This window comes from Stegodyphus dumicola, chromosome 7, assembly GCF_044657685.1.
Source record: "Stegodyphus dumicola isolate Sdum_Otavi_A_Nest chromosome 7, ASM4465768v1".
Taxonomy (NCBI): domain Eukaryota; kingdom Metazoa; phylum Arthropoda; class Arachnida; order Araneae; family Eresidae; genus Stegodyphus; species Stegodyphus dumicola.
The window spans coordinates 186,995,485-187,015,544 of NC_140774.1; the positions used below are offsets into that span (position 1 = coordinate 186,995,485).

At 31.7% G+C, this 20,060-nt stretch overlaps 1 protein-coding gene across 2 annotated transcripts in view; it reads left to right on the top strand.

Moving 5' to 3' along the window:
- Positions 1 to 10,954: 10,954 nt before the first annotated feature.
- Positions 10,955 to 20,060, top strand: part of LOC118195741 (box C/D snoRNA protein 1) — a 47,606-nt gene continuing 38,500 nt past the window's right edge. For both annotated transcript variants that reach the window (XM_085821164.1, XM_035367067.2), the window contains exon 1: positions 10,955 to 11,100. The gene's annotated coding sequence lies outside the window, so the exon portion shown is untranslated. The remainder of the gene's footprint in view (positions 11,101 to 20,060) is intronic.

Sequence of the window (20,060 nt, forward strand, 5' to 3'; positions counted from 1 at the left end):
AATAAATTACATCAAGTTTTCATTGGTTTTGTGTGCATTCAGTTAATTACAAACCCATACTCACGTAAAAATATGTTTGGTAAACTTAATGCAAAATTTATAAAAATATCAAATGTGGCATGAAAATGTTAAATCATAAATCGGTCAAATCTTGAAAACGACATATTTTTCTAAGAATAATATACTATCTTAATTTTTCAGCTTAGCAATAAATGTTTAAAAGAAAATAAGGAAAGTGTACACAATGGTTGCCATTTCTATTCAAGATTACCTTTCATAAGGTATAATTTTCATATGTTAGATTACCCATCATAAGTGATTTTCTTTCAATACAAAGCAAGGAAAAGTAAAATCCGCACAGCTTTCTGTGCGTTTTTTTCAAAACTCAAGACTTGATAGAAATATACTCTATGATATTATATATTGTTTTTTTTTTTTTTTTTTTTTTTTTTTTTTTTTTTTTTTTTCTATTCATGCAATCAAAAGTCAATTAAAGGGGGGTTCTGTGCTTCCTTTTCGCTCGAAAGACAAAAGGAAATTCAACTAATAGATCTTTTTTTTTTTTAATTCGAATGTAAGATTTCTTCGTTTTCAGTGTGAGACATAAACCTGTTCTTAATCCCACCTTGCTGAAGATGATTTAGAGGAAAATATACATGTAAAAGCAGTGATATCTGAGAAGGTGCTCGTTGACAGCTGTGATAACCAGATTCAAGCCATTATTTTCAGCATGTGAAATTCTGTGAAACATAAAATGATTCAAAATGCCTCTTCTTTATATTTTAAAAACATCTTTCAAATTCCCATTTCATCACCTTTATGAGAGCAGCGACTTATAAACTTTAATTGTAAGTCACTTAGGTGATGAATAATTAACTTAAACCAACAAATCTATAGATGTCTATCGAGTCTGTAAATTCGTGAAATTTATAATCTGAAAATTTCAATAAAATATCTTCACTAAAAAAATGATGATTTTATCAAACGTAGATAATTGCTTTCAGTAAAAATTCATCAGTTCATCATTTATTCAAAGTAATTATTTCTATATGTTGCATTCACATTTAAGAATCTGACATAATTCCATGCTCATTTCTTTTTATTTACTTTGTATCAGCGATTTCCAATCTTCTCTCTTTTACGCGATAATTCGCTGTCTAAATCTAAAGTTTGGTTACCATTTATGATAGTTAAAGCGACTAAACTTTATAATTTAATTTCGTTTTATCTTATCGCCAAGTCTCAATATGTATTTACAACTTTAAAGTTAAATCTATTCTCGATTTTTTAATTCTCTCATGCACTTTCATGCAATTTATACCGTAGCGAGTTTCACGCGTTCGTTTATTCGATTCGTTTGAGTATCGGCCGGGGGGGGAGTTACTACTGTACCTAATAAAACATAATGAACTTTCAGTTTATTGGAACAGCAAATTAGATTTTATAGACTATCAACCTGAAGTAATAGTTTACAGAAAGTTCGCTGCTGGCCACATTCTTTCTTTCGCCGGAAATGCTTCTGTTAAAGGATAAAATTAATGATCTTCATGATTATGAACATTATTATAAAACGATAATTTATTATCATCCTATTAGGAATTCCACCGTCTACTAGAGACTCTGAGTTTAAAACTGCACTCTGCATAACGACATGAGTTGTTGTTTGTGTCAGTTCGAGTTTCTTACTTTTTGCGCAAGCAATGATTTTAAATGACATGAAATTGCTTGTTGAGTCACTCCTAATATACAGGGGTTGGACAAAAATATGGAAACACCTTTAAAAAAACATGTTTCTTTGCTTAATATGGTGTAGGAAACCCGTTGGCATCCAAAACAGCTTGCAGTCTTCTCGGAATGGATAAATACAGTTCCTGTATGTTTGCCAAGGGAATATTATACCATTCTTCCTGCAAAACGGTGGCAAGTTCAGATAACGATGTTGGCGGTGGATAACGAGAACGCACTTTCCGTTCCAATGTAGACCACAAAGGTTCGATAATATTCAGATCTGCTGAATGTGGTGGCCAGGGGAGATGGGACAACTCATCCTCGTGCTCAGAAAACCAGTCCTGGACAATGTGAGCTGTGTGAACAGGGGCTTTGTCGTCTTGGAAGACACCATCACCATCGGGGAACAAAGTTTGTACCATGGGATGAATTTGATCGGCCAAAATGTTCACATAAGTCTTGGCAGTCATGTGCCCTGACACAGTTATCATGGGGCTAGCAGAGAACCACGATATGGCTGCCCAAACCATAACAGAACCCCCGCCATGTTTCACTCTTGGCAACAAGCAGTCTGTATTATAGGCTTGAGATGACGTTCTCCAGACGTAAACTCGGCCAGAAGTGGGAAACAATGTGAAAGAAGACTCGTCAAACCATATTACTCGCTTCCACTGCTCTATAGTCCAGGCTTTATGACTTAAACACCACCTTTTCCTGTTACGGGCATTAGCATCACTGATGAGTATCTTCTCAATCGCAGCACGGCCAGCAATTCCCTGTTTATGAAGCTCCTTCTAATTGTTTTGGTACTCACAGGGTTCGGTAACTCAACATTCATTTCAGCAGTAACTTTTGCAGCTGTGGTCTTCTTATTTTTCGTCACAATTGCCCTTAATGATCGTTTGTCACGATCACTCAGGACACACTTTCGTCCGCGCTGTGATTTAGCAGATGATGTTTTTCCGCTTTTCAAATATGCGGAATAAATCTTCGATACAGTACCTCTTGAAACACTAAACACCTCGGCTACCTTGCTTACGGAAGCACCTACCATACGTGCTCCAACAATTTGCCCACGTTCGAAGTCTGTTAACTCTGACATAATGCAATGACAGCCTCACATAACAGTACTCCGACAACAACTGAACTGTTTAGCACATTTACGAAATTGTATAGGGGGCGTCAGTAGTCAAAAACGCCAGCGCCACCTACATATTTCATTAAAATCAATCTTTCTTTTCAAACATGCATTTCACAAGGTGTTTCCATATTTTTGTCCATCCACTGTAAGTTCTACTTGTGTTTGGCATGAATCTTCATCCAGTAATGTTTTCAATTTCGCGTCTTCGTACACTTTCGGCCTTACGCTACGTTCTATGTCTTCAACGTCAAATTCGCCGTTCTTAAACTTTTGAAATCACTCAGACAACTTCTCTTACTAAAGAAAACCTCACCGTATGCTTCTACAAACAATCGATGCGCTTCAGAAACAGATTTCTTCAAATTAAAGAAGTAAATCGAAAGTCCCAGCAAATGACATCTATTTGGTTCAAAACCGGACATTTTCACACAAAAAAAAAATCTGATGTGTACACCACATGACTTCCTTGTACGGAATATTAAATTATACGCATTTTTTCTTGCATTTCATTTAAACTTATTGGATTGAATTAATTCTACTTCGCCGACAGCGCATAAACCACAATAGAGTAAATGCATTCTTTAAAATTCACTCTAGTATTTGTTTACCATAGCGACACTCTTGCACTAGATTTAATTAACAGTATTATATTTCGTTCATATTATAACTCATAATGCACAAAATTTGTATCATTTAAAGAATAGAATTATCCAATCGTTTGCCACATGTTCTATTCAAATACTATAATAAAGATAGAATGATGTATAAAAGAAATTAAGCAAACAAAACAAAAAAGAAACAGTTTTTCACATACGATTCAGTATTTCTCATTCAATTAATTCGGTTCTCACTTCGCGAGAAGGTAAAAATACATTAAAACTCAAAATATCTATATTAAAAATTACGAAGTAAATCTGAAACGCTTATTTCCTCGAAAAAATTCCAGAAAGGATTAAGCATGACTTAAATAATAAATGAAGGCGTTATCTTTGTTGTTGCGAAGCTATGTTTCTCTAGATTGGCAACAAATCCACTAGTCTCCTGTTCCAAATGTAAACATCAATGGCCGCCATAAAAAAAAAAAGCTTAGCTGCACTTAGACAACTTTAAAATTGTTGATAGTTCTAAACATATTGCGTACAGATTTACTAAAGGCATAAAAACCTTAACCGGAAGATAAAAACAACATAGTACAATCATTTTTAAAGCAAAAAATGTACAATTTACAAACATATATGAGTAAAGAAACTGAGATCACTGAGCCGGGTAACAGAGTGGATATATATATAAATATATTTATATACGTTTGGTGCGGCCGATTGCAACCAAAATACGAGGTGCACATCTACGTGTTATAGCAGTCCTATATACAAAATTTCAACGTTCTGAGGCTCCTCGTTTTTGAGTTATGTGAGATACGTATGTACGCACGTACGTACGTACATACGTTCGTACAGACGCCACAAAAAAATTCTCTTCAGAATTAATTTTAAAGCAGTTTTATAAATTTTTGGAGGAAACGAGTCTTTTATTCTGTCCTTACGTACAGATATCACGCAAAAACATCGTTAAATTGCATTCGATATCGGTCAAAATGAATATTTTCGTTGAAATATGCTGCCTGAAACTTTTCGCGATTACAATACTTCCTTTTTACTTCGTACAAGGAACTAAAAAAGAAAAAAAAAATTATCTGATGCTCACACAAAATCAGTGATATTTCGAGGTTATGTTGTTAGCAGATGTCCAACCTTAGGATATGACGTTTTACATCAGACAATAACAATAACTTAGTGGTAGCGACATTTTTTGTCAAACGGCGGAGACTTAATTGTACAGCAGATATTTTCTAATTATTTTAATGTCACAATTTCCGATTTATTAGTTTATAAACGCTTTCATTTGGAAGGTTACAAATTCAGTCTATGGAAAATTTGTGAAATATTATTATCAGTTTTAAGGATTATAGGATCTTATTAAATCCTCTTGTTAATAAATTTATTCGAGTTTCAAGAAAAATATATGCAAAACGGATCTTAAGCATTAATAGTCAGAGAACATTTTGTGATTCTGACTGAGAGTTGCAGCCATATGCCAAATTAAATATACAAAAATATAATATGCATTATTAAAACATATCACAGAGATTTTTAGTTTCGTCAAATAATTCGTCCTTGTGTAGAATAGTGTATACGAGATTTGTGTAGGAAAAGCAATACTTAAAGTACGCAAGAAGTACAGAGATAAAATGTTTTAAACAATGTTTTCTCAGTTTAGTGAAATCTTCAGTCTTTTAGCAATTATGGTATTGGTATAGCCTCTTTTGATAACAGCTAACATAGTATAAACCAGTAATCTCAAACTAAAATTGCTTGCGAGCCTAATGCATAATCTGAAATTAGTGAACGGGCAGGGCAAGAATTTTATATTTTTAACAAAATGAAAATTTTTTATCTACAAAATAAAAATAACTTATGAATGAAATTATAAATATAATGTAATTTAAAATTTTTCTTTCCAAATATTTATGAAACATATATAAGCATTAGCAATGATAAGGCAAAGTCAAAAAATACAAATTTACATTAAATTCTATCTGAAAAATAAAGTTAGCTACGAGCAAAACATTCTTCTTAGCTACATTTTACAATTAAAATATAATGACGGTTAAATATTAAATATTCAGACTGACATTTATTTTAATTAATTTAAATACGTTTTATAAATCGTTAAATAAATTACTTAAAATAGTCATTAAATAAATGAAAATTAAAATAAACTAATTATGAAATCTTTCTAAGTTTTCAGTAGACATTTCCATATGGAATAAAGTTTTAGTATAAATAATGAAAATCTAGTCTTTTCACTTATTTATCAATTTTTCCTTCTACACATAAATAAATATACATATACTTTTAAGTTAATAAAAATAAACTTTATTTCTTATTACAGCTTGATAGTTGATGACGTTTCGAGCCTGATAAAGTTTGCAGACTTGGAGAAAAATTACTAGAAATGATCTTCATCACGGATTGTAGTTGTTCGTTGGTCATTCAGGCTCTTTTCTTATTAATTTTCAATTGTGAAAAAACGCTGTTCGCATAGAAATGTATTTCCAAGCCAAGTGATTTTTTTAGTGAAAAAATTTGTAACTGACCGCATTTATTTTTAATAAAATCAATTCTGTATCTTTAAATCTTTGAGTAAGATTTACAGCACACTGTAAATTGATTATCTGCACTTATAGATTTTATGGCTCATTATTTAGATTCGTTATTATTCATAATGATAATGATATAAACTCTTTCAAATATACGAAATCTCGAAATCTTTGCAAACCCGTATTTTCAGCAAATATATAACTGAAATGTATTCATGGTTCACAAAATTGCTTCGGAATGCCAGTTTAAGACCACTGGCATAAAGAACTCTGCTTCAAATCTATTCAATATCGTAGATGAATTTGAAGATATCGTAGATGTCATATATCGATCATTGCAATAGCCACCGTTTTGAACGAAACAGTACTTTTTATCTCCCAACGATTATCCTATTGTTTTGATAAAAAATGGCATCTTTGTTCCTTAAAATAAAAGTTATAAAAATGATTTTACTGTGTGATCAAAAATTACGGTTAAAGCTCAGCTCAAAATGAAAAAGAAAAAAAAAAAAGTGCGAAGACTGAGACATGGACCTTATAAGAAATAGACTAACCCAATTGCGTTTTCTCCCTTGTCTGGCGCGTTCCCGGCTGTCACCTTGATCACATCCGGAGGAGTAGGGACGACTTCCAGAAATTACCAATGGTTGGCTATTGCAGCGCTTACAATTGTCACGAAAAAGCTGGTGGTAGTGCCTCATTTCACAAGTAAGAATTTTTAAATATTTTTATTTTTGACACTGAGATTGCTTTTTAAATACTTAGCATGTTTTTCAAGCATAATTAACGTTCTAAATAATTATAAAGCTGTTGCATGCTTTCAGGCTTGTATATATTTTTAGCTTTTCCTATGATGTAAGCGAATTTGTAACTTCTTCTTTTAGAAACTAATATTTTAAATCTAAACTAACAGAAAAATTCAACCAAGTAATTTTCTCTTACAATTACTAAAACTATAACTAATTCTAAACTATAGCTAAAATACTAAAATGCCTAAACATGAATTTTTGAAAGTTTTTCTTTAAAATTTATAATTTTTTGCTGCTTTTTTAAATTATAGGTAATTTTTTAATTCCTAGCATTATAACGAATCAAAAATAAGAATATTTAAGAACGAAAAGTATACATCTTATATAGCTGGTTTTGTTGTTAAAAGCTTAGCTTATAAAGTAAAATGTAATATCTGTTTCTCAGCTTTAGTTTCAACAGAACCATATGATGGTTTGCTAGGTTTCAAATATTATAAATCTGGATGTAAAGGTTTGACTTCTCCTTCCAGTGACGTCCGAATGATCTGCAAAAATGCAGAAATAATTTTTAGGCAGACTGAAAAGGAGTTTAAATTGAATAAAAAAAAATATTATAAATTTCATGACTCTAAAAGTCTTAAAAAGCGTAGGAACACATATATTTCCTTCTCTTCCAGACCATATTTATGATGATGAGCCAGATAAAAACCACCTGATTAAATTAATTAAAGCAGTGATATTTCAATATTTAAAAATCAGTATGCATCATGCAGTTGCATGTTACAATGAATCTAAACAGAGAGAAAATATTCGAAGCAGATTTACTAAATTAATTTTATTTAAGCATCAATAAACCATATTATCTGTTTCTCTTCCTCTCTCTCTCTCTAAATATATATATATATAGGTGTGTGTATTTACATTAATATATAAATAGATATAATCTTGTTTTTACAAATATTTGAAATAAAAAGTGAAGTAAGCGAATTTTTCAATGCAACAAATATCCTAAATTGTTTACTTTCATACATATGTATTTATGGATGTATAGTCATTCTGCTTAAAGTATTTACAGGTATATAAAATTACAAGGTTACTTTAGGCGCATTAATAAAAATTTAAGATTGGACATATAATATCTTGTATTTTATAGTAATTATTTTTTTTAATTTATTTCTAGTTCCGCATAAGATTTTTATATTTACTGCGAATTTCTTTTTTTAATTTTTCATTACACTCAAAAGTTGACGCTCCGAATTTTATGAGTTATTAATATTGTCATAAATGATCATCTTTTAATACCATAATAATTTTGAAAACAGAAAAAATAAATAAAACAATCCTTGGTTTCTATAAACATTTGAAATGATAAATATTTGATACTACTGCCTGAAAATGTTAATAAAATTTTAAAAAAATTACCAAATCTTGTTTAATTTTACCTTATTTGTTTCATAGCATCATGTACTATCAATTTTACTTAATTTTACTTTATTTGTAGGCAAAAGTAAATTCATAAATTTTTTGTTTACAGTTTTTACCGTTTTATCAAAGTAATGATGTTTAGACAAGAATTACACTTATGCTCAAAATGCAGTAAAAAGTGGTTTCATGAGATATATAAAATCTTATTAGCAAAAACTGTGATTTTTATTATCTCATCATTTATACAATTTATCACATTTAATAATTAAAAAGAGTTATGTGATACAAACGCCATATGTTTCAATGTTACGATAAACTAAATCGTCTCTACACTCTCTTCCCGACATGTGTGTGACGCACGCCCCGCCCACTGGGTTAGGCTGCAACCGCAAATGAACAAGATTCTTGTTCATTTGCGGTTGCAACTGAGGATGGTGGTTTGGTAAAACCATCGAAAGTAGACAATATTCATTATAATATAAGAAAGATTTAAATGAATGTATTAATGAAAAAAAAATGTTTACATCCTATGAACATCATCTATAGCTTTCGATTCACTAATTCTTAGATTCCTAAATAACATTATATTGCCTTTGCGCATATTTGTATTCCATATGTCAATAACAGACAAACATCTAAATTCTCGCAATAAGGGAAATTAGATATGAAAATAAAAACCACAAATTTATAAGAATACGCAATGTTTCAAGTGGAAAATATAAAATTAAGTGCAATTCAACAGCAAACTGTTTGTAATAATTTTAATATATATTGTTTCCTGTTGGAATTGCACTCGATAATTAAGTAATAATTAATTAATTATTAAAGTAATAATTAATTGCTTTAAAGTAATAATTAATTGCTTATTAAAGTAATAATTAATTGCTTTAAAGTAATAATTAATTGCTTATTAAAGTAATAATGCAAAAGTTACTTAAAGAAAGCAAGTTTGCGATTTTCGCGAAGTGACTTAAAGTCTTATCTCAAGTCTAAAAACATTATCAACACATCCGAAAAATAATGAATAATCTAATTTAAAATACAAAAATGATAATTGAAAGCACAATAGTTAATACAATAGCAGAAGTTAAAAGTTTAAAAAGTACAAAAGGATACGTTTCATATAGTGTACTCTATAATACTGTTGTTCTCTCCATGTACAAAGCAATCTGTTTTCGTTCAAAAAACATTTGAGAAGTGCACAGACTCGGCATAACGCACAACAGCAGCATTGTTCACAGTCTAGACATTGCGTAAAGCCTCGCCACTGAGTACCAGACATGATCACGATCTCGCTAGAACAGCTGCAACTTCAACATACACTCCAATATGAAAATAAAAGAGGCTTCCTATTATTAACATCTTAAAAATAGACCGTTTTAAAAATAACAGATAGCAATCAGAAATAGAGAACAAATGACCGAGAGAGAAATGTTACAAAACTCCACTGATTCGAGTTCTAAAAAAAGTAACGTTTCGCGAAAAATGATCCAAAAACGAAAATAAAACTACCAAAATAATGTCATTAGTCAATGACGAACTCATCAAATTTCGTGTGCATCCAATATTTTACTTTAGACAATAATAATAATAAAACTTACCTTCAATCCTCGAAGCAGCTCAACGCTTTCCAGCGGGCGAAAATCACAAAGAATCCGGGGAAAACATTTGCTTCAATTATTTCTAAAAATGACTCGTTGAAATCAACATTTTCTCCATCCATCTTTTTTTCCTAGTTTGCTCCAATTGGTAAAGAAAAAAATCAAAATTCGGCTTTTCATCTATACTGCAGAAGCACCGATATTGGATATATTCCATCTTCGTTATTTCTTTTCTTCGTTTTCAGCAGTTACGACGATAAATTTTAAATCATTTATTTGTTATCGTTTGCTAATTAATAATGCATTTTTGAGAGCTAACTTATTGCGATAAATGCTAACAACAGCACGCAACACACAATAAAGTAGATTTATAATAAAACAATCTCCTCGGGCAGTAACGTATTAAACCTGACATTTCAACTCAGTTAAAATATTTACTATTAGTTAAATTTTCTTCAAATATGAAGCTGTAGCACAACTACAACTTGTTTCTAGAAAGAGGCGCAGCCAATATTACGTCATAAAAGGCGTGTACAGCACCTTAGTAACCTTCAGTACTTATTTGTTCAGCGTCTTCTAGGATTGAGCCAAAATTACAGCTCATTAGTAACTTTTAAAGTAACAGTAAACTTTTAAAGCATTTGGATACTTGAAATGACTAGAACATTCCCATGTCTAAGAGATTAAATAGATTAACTGTAGGATTTTCCTGAAATGTAAGAAACAAGCATAAATTTTCAAGATTTTTTCGTAATATTGTAGATCTCCTTCTTTCTAATGGACAAGAAAATATAGCACTTGTTAAAAGACTTATACAGACATAGTAAGAAAAGCACCGAAGAATCTTTGCATCTCTTCGAGTAGATAAATTTCTGTACTTACTTAAATTATACTAATGCGTCTTTTGAGAACCTTTGGAATATTATATTCTAATACTCCAAAGGTTCTCAAAAGACGCGTTACAATTGATACTGTATTATACTGGAGGTAATCATTAACTAGAAAAAAATGAATTTGGACAAATAATTTCTGGATTTCTACTGGCAAAAAACAGCTATATGTGTAACTCTGTGATTTTTCATGATAACGAGTCAGTTCGTCCTAAAACTGCCGTCAAATTTTCTTCGCAATAAACTCACTCGAAGTGAAAAGCAGGAGGATAGAGCCTCAACTCAAGAACCTGGATGTCTGTTGCTTTAAAAACAAATACAGCAAAAAAACGCAAAACCGCATGTTTGAAGTTTTACGTGAGGTAGTCGATTTTTACGTGAACACTAAACATTTAAAGCAATTATCGTAAGTTCATTTTATTTTACTATATTAGGCTTCCTTAAATTAAGTGTGAAATTACACTTTCAATAGCATTTGTCACAATGAAAATACGATACCAATTAGTCCAATACCTTTCTTCTCCATGATGCGCGAAGTAAAATTAATTTTCTGCACATAAATCATCCCGCAGTATCTCTGAAGTATATCATAAACTAGTTCTATTTGCTCTTCATTTTCATAGCAATCCAGATAAATTTTGTGATAAGGCAATAGTTGAATCCCTAATAGAATTACGTCGACTTGTAAACATATTTACCAGATTCAAACATCTAATATTATATAGCAAGAAAATCTCAGTTATATCTGTAGATTCCTTAAAGCATGCTTTAATTTGATTTAATAAAAGGAACATTCATACTAAGTAGACTTACTGGATTCTTAGTGATGTCAGTCAAATGTTTTAAAGCAATCTTTTCTCTGGCACATTTCAGGTGATTCCATTAATCAGTTACTCCCATGTATAAATATTCATATTTTTTACGTATTATTCATTATATTAAATCAAATCTGTTACATGGACATCGTTAGCAAAAGTAGACATTCAGATGTAACATAAACTGCAATAGGCAAAATGGGTAGAGTAGACTTTAAGGTACTCCTTGTATTATGGCGAAATTGTTGTTTGATTTATCGCCAAGTTGTTTCATTTATGGTAGCCTGTGTAGTTGAATGTTATGGAAACCCTATTGTGATGGAATCGGGTGCGTGATTTTGGGAAATTTTGAATGATGGGATGTTTTGTAAGCGTTTTTGTGGTGTGTGTTTGTTTGATTCTTTAGACGGTAGAATGGCCAAATGTAGTAAGATTAATTTGAAGTTTCTGTATGATTTGGAGCGAAAGGAGAAAAGAGCTTTAATTGACTGGTATATAAATGAAGGTTTACTTAGTAGCCATTATAAGTGTCCCGTATGTAGGAAGGATATGCGATTAGTCGAATGTAAAAACCGTTTACATGGATTTGAATGGGTTTGTAGGAAGAAAGGTTCAGATGGTCACTATGCGAAGCGTTCGATCAGAAAGTTTACCTGGTTTGAAAAAAGTCATTTGAGTATGATTGATATTTTGATTTTTACGTGGCTCTGGGTGTACAAAGCGAACTTGAAAATCATGGTAAGTGAATATTTGCTTTTGGTAGTGCTTAAATGTATAACATGTTTTTCCTTTTTTATGTTATTTTATTGTTTGGTTTAAAATGTATTTTATTGAGATCATGCATTTTTTTGTTTGCCTATATTGTAGAATTTGGTGCTACTTTGACTTTTTAAGTGAAAATATATCGATGTGTACATGGACAGAGTAAAGGGAGTGCGCAATGCAAGTTTGTGCAATTCTGGAAATTTTAAGTGAAAATAGGTCGACGTGTACATGGATAAAGTTTAAAGAGTGTGCAATACCATTTTTGTGCAATTCAGGGATTTTTTTTTAAGTGAAAATGAGTCGACGTGTACATGGATAAAGTTGAAGGAGTGTGCAATGCCATTTTTGTGCAATTTGAGGATTTTTTTTTAAGTGAAAATAAGTCGATGTGTACGTGGATACCAAGTTTGTGCAATTGTTTGTCTTTTTATTTTGGCTTTGTGTAGCGGCTTTGCAAGCCAAAATAACGAGTCAAAGAATTGCATAAAATCGGTATCCATGTACCGCCAAGTTTCGCCAAGGGGTACCTTAAACTATACTTTTACCGGCAAAATAATAAAAATGTGTATAACTATCTATAGTTTTATTTATATATAGTGTACTCTTGATTATCCGTGTGTGGAGATGCCTATGCATACACAATCAAATGCTAGGAGCATTTGATTTGCTCCCAGCATTTGATTGAGCTCATAGCATTTGATTTGCTCATAGTGTTGATTTTACAGGTGTGTGTAAAATCAACAGATAGTACATTTCCATTTCGCCAGCGCAAATCTTGCCAAGCAGACTTTATTGGCAACAACACATGAAAAATGTTGACAAATGTTAGTTCTAAGAATTTTTTGTTTTGAAGGTATAAACATTTTAATGTTTAAAATTTTGTAAAAAAGCCAATAAATAAAGATGGTTGATCTTTACAATATGGTAACTGGTAGTTTGGCGACATTTTGGAGGCGATAAAGGTTACCTGGGACTTTGGTAATAATGTGAGCAGTACTCAGTTCCGATTACACATTATTTTGTGTGGGAGAAATGAGAGATCATGGGATATGTCATGTGATATTAATGGACGAATTACGCTTCTTTAATCGGAAAAGGGGGGAATTTGGACAAGTATCTGTGGATGTATATTATTTTGTATTAAGCTTCATTGTGTGTTGTGTGAAGTAGGGTTGAATAATTTTGGGATTGTATGGCGCTGTCTAAAGTGAATTGTAGATGTGATAAAGAGAATTTTTTTTTTTTTTTTTATCAAATTCGGAAAAAAAATCGTTCAGTAATTTTATTGAATCCATAATAAAAGTGTATCCACCATGTAAGGAAGATTCGGAAGAAGATTAGGTTAGTTAGACTTTGTTAAGAATGTGAGTAGTATTCAGTTCTGATTACGCATTATTTTGTGTGAGGGAAATGAGAGATCATGGGATATGTTATGTGATATTAATGGACTTGCTGTTCTTTAATCGGGAAAAAATCTGGCAATTTTGTAGTTGGCTTTATTCTGTGTTGTGTGAAATAGTGTTTGTGAATTTTTGGATCCCATGGCCGTAAGTAAAGTGAATTCGAAATGGGTATTTAGTGGTATTGAAAAGGATAGTAATAAATGTTTTTTAAGGTTGTGCGAGAGAGAAATAAAGATGTTTTATTATGTTATTTATTTTACCTGGTATCTTGCTTTGAAAGATAAGTATGATTTTAAAGATTCTGAAACAGAAGTAAGAAAAGTGTATCCGCCACGTAATCAAGATTCTGAAGAAGATTAGGTAAGTTAGTATTTTTAATTATTTGAGGATATTATTTTTATGCATTGTTGTAAATGTAAGGTGGAAAGGAATTTGGTATTATTGGGAAAATTGTTATTAGCAATGATTTAGTTTAAAGTAATTAGAATTGTAAGGTAATTTTTATTAATTTAATGTATGTGCTTATTTATATTTTAAGTAGTGTTTTTGAATTTAATTATATTTTAATGAAATGATAGTTATTTTGTGAATTTTATGTTTGTAGGAATTTGGTATACGTTTTAGTTGAAATAAACGTGCATGGAAATAATTTAAATATTTGATATTAAGTATTTGTAATGCTTGAGGTATGAATTCATTGGTGACGTGTATAATGTAATAGATGATTTAAAGGTAAAAGTTTTTGGATATTTTATTTATTTTATATGTGGAAATGTTCACATTTGTAAAGGGTAAATACTTTTTCGCGATCAGGTAATTTCATATATGTTCTTTTTACCGGGTTTAAAGATTGAGAAAATTGTCATGTATTTTCGTGAAATTTTTGTAATTTATGAGAAAAAAGCAGTGTACATGGATATAGTGAAGAGTGTGCGCAATGCCATTTTTGTGCAATTCTGGGATGTTTTTTTAAGTAAAAATAAGTCGGCGTGTACATGGTTTTTGTGTATGTGTTATTTTGAAAAATGCGTAAGGGGAATGGTATTGTGCAGTTTTTCCTAATTTTGCAGTGAATATTTGTCATAATTAAGCAGTTTTGTTTGATAAAATTTCTAGCATAAGTGTAATTCGGCTAGTAGATTGTTGGAAGAAGTGTTCAGGAGATAAAAAGAAAAGAAACATGTCTTTACTTCGTGAAGACAAAATGGCGGCGGGGAAAAAAAAATAGAGGGTTGCTGTAGGAAAGTTGGTCGCCAAATTTTCGCCAAAAAATCGCCAACTTACCATAATGTATAGATCAACCATAAAGACAATAAATTTGTAAAAAGAAATTAATTTAAGAATTTACTATGTTTTCATAGTACAACATCCTGATTCTCTGGTTCATATCACGTGACCCCAAGTGATCTCATGTAAACTACACTACAAAAATCCAATTTTCGCAGTAATTATCTACATTAACTTGGCAGAAGGCGCGCACCCAACACTGACGATGGAGATTGTGCGGGGCGACTGTGGCACCCCAGTCAGTTTCATTTGGAAAATGCGTTATATATTTTATAGAAACTATTTGATTATAAACAATAATTGCAATATTTCATTTAGAAACTATACTCCTTTACTTAAAAAACTTATTTCAATATTTAAGAAAAAAATCCAAAATAAGTATATACCTAATCAGGAGTCAGAAACTAACATACACTTCTGGAAAAGGTAGGAAGAATGAATTTTACATGAAAAATTATCACATATTTTGCAAGAAATTGCAGTTTTATTGTCTTTGGATTTTGGGCACACAGGACGTTGGCCTTTGTCGAGTTTTGGTTTCTTTCATGGGTGTTCTTCTGATACACTAGAAGTCGCATTATTGATGCCTTCACGAACCACTTTAGGAAGCATTGACATTATTTTTTGTTATCTCTATGTGATGCACTGTATAAGAGATATAGCAAATTTTGTAGGAATTTTCTACTATTTCCATATTGTAAAGGAGGGGTCTTTGTTGAGAACAAAGTAACTCGCGTATTTATTGCAGTGACGTTCAACACAGTTAAAGACGACCATCGGCCATCTGTTGGTTTTTTGAGCTGTCGAATATAATGATAACATCTCATCAGCTTTATCTACTCCACCTTTTGTTGCATTATGAAAGTAAATTATTTCTGGTTTCTTTGTATCGTCACTTTCATCAATGGCATCATCGCAATGCATTGTAGATAACAAAACTACACATTTTGATTTTTTAGGCACATACGATACTATTGTCGCATTCTTTTAGAACCCAAATATAGATAAATAATCGTTCCTAGTTTTTGTTTGGACGAACTTGATCGGAATTTCAGTCTTGTTTCTGTTCAGGGTTCCTACAATAGTTAACTTCTTTGACAAAAGTTCTTTTGCTAGAGGATAACTCGTATACCAATTATCCATTGTTACATTTCTGCCCAAACAAAGGGATGCACAGGTGTTTTGTAATTTCAAATGGTGAATTTTCAAATCTAAAGGGACCTTCCGACTATTGTCCTGCGTATATCCATGTTATAGCTGCAGAAAGTTCTTGAATCTACTAAGGCAAATATTTTGATTTCATACTTCGATGGGTTGCTGGGTATATATTGACAAAAGGAACACCGCCCTCAAAATTTCTGTAATTTTTCTTTGATAGTAATATATTTATCAATAATGTATATCTTTTGGCAATTTTGTCCAATTTTTTCCGAGCTTCACGATTGGTCACGTTATCTAACCGTAGACACCTAAGAAGAAATTTAAATCTTTTATATAACATTCTGTTCCATAAAATTTCAATGCCTGAGCCATCAGTAGCCCACAAATCTTGCGTATTTTTATGTGATGATTTATGCAAGCCGTACAGATGTAACAGCCCAAAAAGTGCTCTAATTTCCACATCATTTGTCATTTTGGCATCCCGATCTCTGGTACAATTTACCGATATTTTTTTAATATAAATATTTGTACACTCTACAATGGATCGTATCATTTTAGCATTGAAAAACAATTCCCAACTTTCTAGAGGCTCCGTTATATTGCGTGCAGTTCCTTTTAATTCTGGTAAATAAGCTATTATAATTTGAGAAGACCTTTTTCACTTTTTGATTTGGTTTTCCTTTCTACGAAACTCTTATTTTTGCTAATAAAAATACTTTTTACTAAATCAGGATTTCTGTCGTCTTCATCATTCTGCTCAAATTCACTTTCGCTGTCATGAGAACTGTATAATCTTCATCGGATTCATTTTCACTATCTTGATCAATTTCTCCTTCAGAAGACTCAACTTCATCTAATAGAGTTCTCAAACGTTCCATCTCTTTTTCATATTCGGTAAATTTATGTTTGTAAACCATTATCTATCAAATAATCCAACAGAACAACAACGGCAACACTCGAGAGCGCGAAGCTAAACCGCCACTAATGAAAAATTTCGAAACAGTAACGTTCGCACGGGTTGACTGAGTCACCCCATTCCCTCATGGATTCTAAGAAATGATTGCTTCTCTCACAGAAAAGAAAAAAAAGCAAAAATAACAATACGCATTCCAAGGAGAATGTCAAACAGGAGGATTCATTAAAATGAAGTATTTCCGGTTAGGATTGTTGATTTTTGATACATGGGGTGACTCTGTGCCCCGCGCGACTTCTCCCGGGTTAATTTCAAGTTAAATCTTAATTTGCAATACGAGTTTAAATGCAAGAATTATTTCAATTCGTACAAATAGCTTACTCAAAAATTATGTAAAACCACAGTGCTTTACTTCGCTAGTTTATTCTCGTTAGAATTGCTGAATTTAACTGTTGACTTTACCTTTTCTATATTTTTGCCATCAAGTGAGCGGTGTGATTGCATCCTAATTGACTTAATTACAGCCCACAAATGGCCTTAGGGTATAAAATTGAACTATCTGGTAAAAATTCTATGTAATTGTATGCCAGTATTGAAAGAAATAATCAACCTGATAAGAAATGGCTGTGACTTGTTTTGAAAATGAGGAGTAAAAGGTTACCAGCGAGGATATTTCGTTTGGCATCAGTTGTACCATTATTGGCGACTTTATCGCCTGCGCCGACAAAACAGAAAAGTACCCAACAGACAATTTAATTATGGCTACATTTTTACCACCAAATGTTATCAGTTTAATTCAGCTAATTGATCAAAGTGTAGTGTCATCAATGAAACAACTATGTGTTTTCTAAACTCCTTCTAAGGAAGGGGATTTGTTGAAGTTCTGGTAAACGTTAATTGCATTGGTTGCCATACACAGAGTAGCAAAAGCTTGGTCGAAAGTAAAAGCAATGACACAGGTTCAATCATGTTATTGAAAAAGTGTTCTTAATATAGGAATTGGAGATTAATCTAATCGGGAGGAAGTCAAAGCAATAACTGAAATTTTATGCCTTAAAATTGAAAATGTGAAATTCTTTGAAAATGTCGACCATGTAAACATCAAAGACTGATTTGAGGGCAATTTAGCTGAGCCAGTCTTTCAATGCTTGAGGGATACAGATATTGTTTCAAGTGTCACAAAAACAGAAGAGGCAGAGAGTGGTACTAAAAATATAAGTGCAGAAGATACTGACAAATACATAAGTTTTGAGACAGCAATGATGTCTGTTGAAATTCTGTTGGATTTTATTGATAAAAGGAGATTTAGATAAAATGATAAAATAGCACTCTGCAAAATGCACTGTGATACTTCTTTGGCAATATGAAGCAACTCCATTGATGGAACATGGAAAAAAACTTTATTTAGCACTAAAAATGGCGACATACAAAACAAGAAAAGAAACAAATTCTAACATTTTAAAATAAACTACATTCTTTGTGCGAGAGTCGCACATGGCACTCAAACCTGTTTCAAACATTGCCATTCACATATACCTTAATGTTCATCTAATTAAATTATTTATTTTAAACTACAAGATATTAATAATATTTAAAGCTTTACAGCATATTGAAAGTCAACAAATATTTGAATGTTCTAGAAAAAATAGTGAAATAACTGATTTTTTTTAAGAAATGAACACATATGGATATGTATGAAAATTGATAATTTAGATTATCTGAACTCTGCTTCCCCAGTGTTAGCCCAAAAAATTGAGATTACATTGTATGCCTATCTATATAACCGTATCTATATATATATAGATAGATAGGTTAATAGTTAATCCAGCTCTATCTATATATGTATATAGACCATGTAAACATCAAGTATGTATATGTATCAGTTCAAGTATGTATATGTATCATCAAGTATGTATATATGTATATAGATAGGGCTGGATTAACTATTAACCCTTTAAATGTCAGAATGCCCAAAACTCCCTTTCATTCAAATGACTTCAACTGCCTGAATTGGCCGAGATTGTGATGTTGTTTTCTGTCCTTTCCCTAAGACATCTAGCAGAAGGTACATTTTCCCAAACTGCATTGTATGAGTTTATTGCGGATAGCTTGTCCTGAAAGATTTATTTGTGGTTTCTTATCTTTAGATTGCACGTGACATTTTAAATCTTCACACATCTTTGTTCCTAAATGGATGGGAAGGGAAGGAAACAGCTGTGAAATCTTGAAAGGCATTTCAGACATTTCGGTATTTTAAACATACAAGTTAGCAAAGGCTTTGGTTTTCTAAGGGTTAAACGATATAAGCACTTGCTTTGGGGCATCAAGGAAAAGGGGCAATACATACAAAAAGATTCTTACTACAAAAACAATCATTACAGTACAGTACAGTCAAAAGTCGTTAATCCGGACTCGTCGGGACTTCGGCGATTCCGGATTATAGATCATCAGTTTAAATCTCGTAAGATGGCATGCAGATATTCTAAAATTAAAAATATGAAACCGTAATTTATGAAATAAAGAACAATTATGATCTAAAGGGTATCAAAATTTGCAAAAAGAAAAAGCTTAATATTTATTTGTTTACTTTATTAAACATTTCTTTCAATGTAAGTTGTTTAAGTTTTGCTTCATTTCATGTGATAATACTTTCTCTTTAATTCAATTAAACAGACATAATTTCTTGTTCAGTTACAAAGTTCCGCCGTTCAAGTCCTATAATTGCTGTGTCAAGAACACCGACTAATTTGTCAATCGAAATTTTTTTGTTTTCAATAACCTCTGTCACTTTTCTTCTACATTACATACATAAAATTGCTCTAACAGTCTGCAAAAAATAATGAGCCGGATCCAATTCAAAGATTAAGGAACAACTTAATCTGCAACATTAACTGAATTAGATAATTTTAGCTTAGCTTATACCGTCCGTTACACATTAAACGCACATGTGCACACGCATATTCGCAGTCGTAAAGGTCTTATGCGCACTCGTAAACGCTTATGTGCATGTGTGAACTCGACG